Genomic DNA, 6,980 nt, shown 5'->3' with positions numbered 1-6,980 from the left:
CCTGAGTCTTGATGTCCTTAATAACACAATAAGTCAGATGAAATTAAAAAAACACGTTATTGTCAGTGGCAAACTGAGACATAGATAGGAGATTTTTCCATATAGTCTGTAAACACAAAACATTAGACAAACGAAGCAATTTAATCTGTGTAGGTAAAACATAATATCCAACAAATGAGATCCTGGTGGGAGTCCCGTCACCCATTAAGAGAAAGGATGTACCTAAGTAAGGTGTAGAGTCATTCAAAGTAGAGGCATCGCGACAGACATGGTGCGTAGCCCCTGAATCCGGATACCAAGACTAGACCTGCTCATGGGTCAGGCCACCCGGCCCAACCTGAAGGCCTGGTAAAATGTAGGAGTAGGGGTGTGCAAAATTCGGTCGGTTAGCCAAATTTTTTCGGTCGGGGTCGGTTAATTATTTTTTAATTTTTTGGTTAACGGTTAATTCGGTTCGAAACCGGTCGGTTAACCGAATTTTTTCGGTTTAACCAAAAAAATTAATAAATAAAATTATAATATATAAATAGGCCCACTATTCACCTAAACCCAATCCAAACCCAAATATTCAACCCAACCCAATTACCCAACCTAACCCAATCATAAAAATTACAAATAATTTAATAAATAAAAATAAAATTCTAAAACTAAAACTAAAACTAAAGTCTAAAAGTCTAAAAATAATTTAATTATATAGTGATTCAATTCGGTTAATTCGGTTAATTCGGGTAATTCGGGTAATCTGGTTAATTCAGTTAATTCGGGTAATTCGGTTAATTCGGTTAATTTTTAACCAAAAATTTTTTTCGGTTAATTTCTGTTCGGTTACTTTTTTTTGAAAAAAATTCAGTTTGGTTAACGGTTAAAAATTTTGAAAGGTCGGTTAATTCGGTTAATGTTATTTCAGGTCAGTTAACCGAATGAACACCCCTATGTAGGAGGGTTTGGGCAAAAATATAGACTCGAAAAATGGGCTTGAATAAAAAAATAAGGCCCGTATAAAAAATAGGTCGGGCCTCGGGTAAGGCATTTTTTGCCCAGGCCCGGCCCGAATTCACTAAAGGACAAAAAAATTCTATTTTTTTTAATATTTATTTTGATGTTTTTAGTGTTTTTGATGTATTATATATTTTAAAATCACATAAAAAATAATATAAAAATTAATATGGCCGGGCCGAATCGGGTATGGGTTTTAGCATTTTTATCTGGATCAGGCTAGGGCAATTTTTTGGGTCGAGCTTGGGCCTAGCAAACGAGCCTAAATTTTTAGTTGAGCCTAGCCCAGCCCATGCACACCTCTAACCAGGACACAGTTCCTACAGGCATAGGAATATATGAATCATTACCATCAAAATTGGACCCAAAATGAGTGGCATTAATATTAGACCCAGTAAAGTTAGATATATCAGATGCATATAAATTGGGTAGTCGACATAGCCCAATGCACAGATCTGACCCAGTATAAACACAAGCCATTGGTTTGGTCTGCCAAAGAACAGACGACCCAGATGCATTATAGACATCTCCGCCTGAAATCCTAAGCTCGCGGCCATAACCAAGAGAACTTGCAAACTCCACACAATTTGATGTCGACCCATTTGAAAGAATATTAGAAGTCAGCCCAAGTGAAGGATATTCACCCTTAAAATTTTGGTCTGGCCAGATGACTTAGCACGCACGGGCAGCCCAGTATGTTGGCCAAAATTATTCGGCCTGATGAACCTAACAACAGGCCCAAACTGCGAACCCAACCCAAGCGCAAATTGAGTCTTATGTCCAGGCCCAAATGGCTGGCTTGACCCAGCATGGTGCCCAAACGACAGACCTACTCCATCATCAAATGCAGCAAAACGGTTAAAAACCTTAGTGTACGACATAGGCATGGGATGCACAGTAGACGGCAAATGACCACCCCAACAGTTACCACTAGAAAAAAATCCCTACGACGCCATCGACATAGGACCACCAAATTGACCAGAGGCTGGCGACAGAAACAAGAAACCAGCATCCGAACCCTGTCCAGCATAATCGATCGATTGGAAGCCCAAGCAACCGACGGTTGACCATCGTACTCGCGGTTATAACGATAATAACATCATTGGGCTAAATGTCCAAATCGATCACAAATCTGACATTGGATTTGGGATTGAAACCCTTTCTCGCTACCACTAGACGAGGAATGCCCACCACAGACAGAGTCCACCACCGGCAGCGACGGAACAGACTCCAAAAGATTAGCATGAAACGACACTTCTTGAACCGTACGCATCTGACGACTTTCATATTCCAACAGTACATCAATGAGGCATTTTAACGGTAGGGTTTCCAACGAGAACAACACTAAGGTAAGCACGGCGTCAAACTCTTAAGGCAGGCTCACAAGGACGATCTTCACTTTCTCTACCTCTGAGATCTAGAAGCCTCGATTAATGTGCTGATATTCTGAATCTTTGCTACATACTCTTTTATTGACAAATTACCTTTCTTAAGCGAGTGTAAATTATGACGAATGCGAGATAACTTTGCACCTGTGACCGCGGCGAAGAGACGAGTGGCAGTATTCCAAACATCACATGACGTCCTAGCATCTGTAAAAGAAGACAACAGTGAATGACTAATAGTGGAAAGTAACCAGGAGGCAAGTAACCTATCCTGTTGGACGAACGCCGAGGCATCCAGATTTGGAACTAGAGATCCCTCCGGAGACTGCACAAAACGCGGCGGAGCAGGTAACGTTCCCATAAAAAAACTAGTCAATTCATAACCTGCAATAATCAAGCAAATATGTTGCTGCCATTGAACAAAATTTTCATTATCCAACTAAACAATGTCATGGCGAGGAAAGGACTAAACGATCTGAGCACCAGTAAATGTCGGACAACAATGCTCGATAGGGGCAAAACTAGCAGAAGCAGTGGTATTCATGGAAGCAGACGAATATTAGATCTCTAGAACCTAGGCGACTGATACCATGTTAATATCTACAATATGTTGAATAAAACTAGAATGTGTATTGAATGAATTTTGTATTTCGTTTAAAGAACTTAAAAAGTCGTCCTTATTCATTTAAAACATTTGTCTTAAAACACCCCTCGTTGCGGAAGCTTTAATAAAACAGTCTAAGTGATCAAGCCTTTAGAAACTATTTTAACTTTTTAAAAACTGAATTTCTTACGACCAGCAGGTATAAATCCATAAAGTAAAATAAATAAATAAAAACACAAAATTTAAAACCAAAGTCCCAGAGAATCCTTAAATTACAACCCAAATAATCAATAATAATTAAATCATAAAACATAAATTGAAGTCTATGAAGTCCAAAAATTTCTATGGTCACCTCTGAGTCCTCTGTCGCACCGATTGTCTAAGTCTGGAGATTACCTGTGCACATTAAACAAAATGGGTGAGTTTACGTAAACTCAGTGTGTAATCCAGTAGAAACAAACAAATAATCAGTATTCACAATACACAGTTGAACAATCTTGGGCCTAAGTCCATTTCAGTATCAGTGACAGTTTGGGCCTTAGCTCAACTCAGTACAGTGTCAAAAATGCAATATGGCCTTAGCCCATCACAATATCAATAGCATTAACAGTTATGCAGTAGCAAAATCCTACCCATCCAACCTCTATACACCACCTCCGTCCAACCCTACACTCCATGTGGGGATATAATCAACCTACCCATCCCTACACTCCAAGTAGTACTGAATGCGGCACAAAATAGTAGTTTCCAGCTGAGCTGCTAATAAATTAGGCTTAAAGCCTTTCAGTACACTTCCTCCAAATAACAATCCCCAACCTCATGCATTGCAACATACTATGGATGATATGCTATTATGCAATTGTAGTGCATATATTCGGTTCAGATATTAACATGCTCAGTACAGATATCATTCAGTCAATTTCACACATTTAGGGGTTTAAGTAGCGCTTACCAACCTTACAGTAGGTTCACAATCAACTTGGGCAACCTGTGAAACCTTAGAAATATTCCGGTAAAAATGGGCCCACACGCTCGTGTGTGCCCATGTGGCCCACTCGGCCCAAATTGGCATTGATCGTGCGATCCATTTTTAATGTAATCCATGCTAGCTAAATATTCATATATGTTTTCACTACTTACTTATATGTTCATTCAAAGCTGTCTACTTGAGTCATTGTCACTAAATTATTTATATCTTGAGCTACAGAATTCCAAATTAAGATCCGCTTGATGTTTTCGAAACTAGGCTCAAATACCTTTCTACCATAAAAGTTTTAGATGTTATAGTTTATCAAATAAGTACAGTAAAATCTTCAAATCTATCCTAATTCTGTTGTTTGACAGCTTCAACATTTCCTTACTAAAAATTATTTATCTCTTAGTACGAGATTTGGATGATATTTTTGTTTGTTTCTCTTAAAAATAAACTCGTTAAGGATTTAAACATATAAATTTAAGCTCCTAATTATTTTTTTACAATTTTCGATGATTTTTCCAAAGTCAGAACAGGGGAACCCGAACCCATTCTGACCTTGCCTCACAAAATTCATTATACCTCATAACTCACAATTTCATTACTTACACTGTTTCTTCCATGAGAAACTAGACTCAATAAAATTTAATTTCGTATTTTATTTAACCTCTAACTCAATTTCCACTATTTTTGATGATTTTTCAAATTTAGGCTACTGCTATTGTCCAAAACTATTTTAGTGCAGAATGTTGATTTCCAAGTTTATAACACCCTTATTTCCTTTCTCTACAATTTTTCACATCATTTTCTCTTATTTATCTTATTTCTCGACAGCAAGTAATTTTGGCTTTTCGCCAAATCCCATTTTCTGCGTTTCGGGTACACACCTGGTATCGTTTCTAATGCGTAAGCACTCCTAAGCCTCCAGAGCTTAAAAACCGACCAACAAATCTCTAGATTAATCACTTAATTCATTTTTAATCAACCAATTTTAGAAGGAACTCGACTAAAAACGTAACAAAACACTTATCTCACTTGAGTAACCACGACTTCGCACAATTATAGCGTCGATTCAAAACCACCAGCCCCTTGATTAACTCCTAAACACCAAAAAGGAATCCCTCTTTCAGAGATTAATCAAGAATGATTAACAATAGACAAAAGTGTTACTTACCGAACACACGCAACCAAAGATGAACAACCAAATCAATTAGAAAATAAAGAAAGAAATGGAAGGGGAAAAAATAATGGAAATTTCGGCAGCAACTAGGGGAAAGAATCGGCAGATGAGGGAAAACGAAGAAGAAAATGTCAGAAAAATTTAGGTAATTAGAGAGAAAACCGAAACTCTACTTTTTTTCTACAACAAAAAAGATAATCAGATTATTTTCTGATAACCTCTCCCCCATTATCTCCTAAAATCACTCCCTATTAACCCATTAAAACACAACTACTCAAAATTTTGCCCCAACACAACTCTTAGCCAAAATTGGAGCAAAAATATTGTCTCCACGCCATCACAAAGAATTGAACACAAGATCTCCTTCACACCAACACTCTACTTATCCACCAAACCAACAGACTCATTCTATTAATTATTTACCAACTTTTACTTAAAAACCTAATGACCAAAGATAGGGCTTATTCATAAAAATACAAAAATTTGCTTCTCACACACCCAGAACACTTCACCGCTGAAGCAGATACACTGTTATGTCACACCTTCGCAAGAACAAAAATAAAAATTCTATGGCGTTACATATTTAGTATTTGTATTCAATATTTTATATATAAATCCTCAATAAATCATACAAGAGTTTTTAAAATTATATGAATAATTATATTTTTTATTAGATAACATAACACGATTAATTGTGTATACAAATTTATATGCCAAATTAAATATAAATTCATAAATTTAATTGATAATCATCTATATCTATATCTATATCTATATCTATATCTATATACCTATATAGATTACGTCTGTCGTCCTAATATTTTACATAGGCTATAATAACTGTTTTGGGCTAGCTGTTGTCTTTCAGAAGGTTCGATTTGCTAATTCTTTACTATTATTGTTGTTGTTCTGCTGCTATTGCTATTGTTGTTGTCACTTCCATCATACCTTAGAGGAGATATTGCATCAAATTAAGAGGTATAGATCACATTAGAAACGTGGTGTTTTGATTTAAATGTATCGGACAAGCAATTTTTTTTAGACTATTCTACTTTTTTTTTACAAAAAGTTTCTCTATACTATTTTATTTTGTACTTAATTATATGGAGGAGATAATGTTATTTATATAAATTAAAACATTAATTGTTGCTCTTCCTAGTTTATCTCTTTATTTTAATTGGTGCTTTGGAATACCATAGGAAGCAAACCTAACAATTAAGAATTTTATGAAGGGTGTTAATATTTAAATTATGCGGGTTTAAATATAAAATCAACAAACATAAACTCCAATCCAAATAACATAAAAGCCTCAACCAATGAGTAAGCTAGCGAATCATTAAGGGTGTGTTTGGTTAGGTGGAAAAGTGGAGGGATGGAAGAAAAGAATGGAAAAGTGAAAGAAAATAAATTTGGAGTGTGTTTGGTTGGGAAGAAAAGTGAGAGGAAAGAAAATAGGAGGGTGATCATTTTTCATCCTATTGCATATGTTAAAGATATGTGACCCAAATTCTTGTTAAAATAAAATATAACTGGCAAGATCGGGGGATCTACATCAAAAATAAAATATAAGTATACTACCTCCATTTGATGTTGATTAGAATAAGGTGTTTTAACCTTACTGCATTATTTCTATTTGACTTTGTTTAGAATATGGTTTTACAAATTAACCTATAAATAGACGTAGTTGTCTCACATCTTGTATCATTTGAATTCGATATAGTAAATTTTCTTCTCCTCTGCCCGTGGGTTTTTTTCCGAAAGGGTTTCTACGTAAAATTCTGTGTTCTATTTTTCTTTCTTTTCTTTGTGATACATTGTCATTATCGACATTCTATTTTCACA

Source organism: Gossypium raimondii, chromosome 11 (assembly GCF_025698545.1).
Source record: "Gossypium raimondii isolate GPD5lz chromosome 11, ASM2569854v1, whole genome shotgun sequence".
NCBI classification, from domain to species: domain Eukaryota; kingdom Viridiplantae; phylum Streptophyta; class Magnoliopsida; order Malvales; family Malvaceae; genus Gossypium; species Gossypium raimondii.
Note: the sequence above shows the minus strand (reverse complement) of the source record.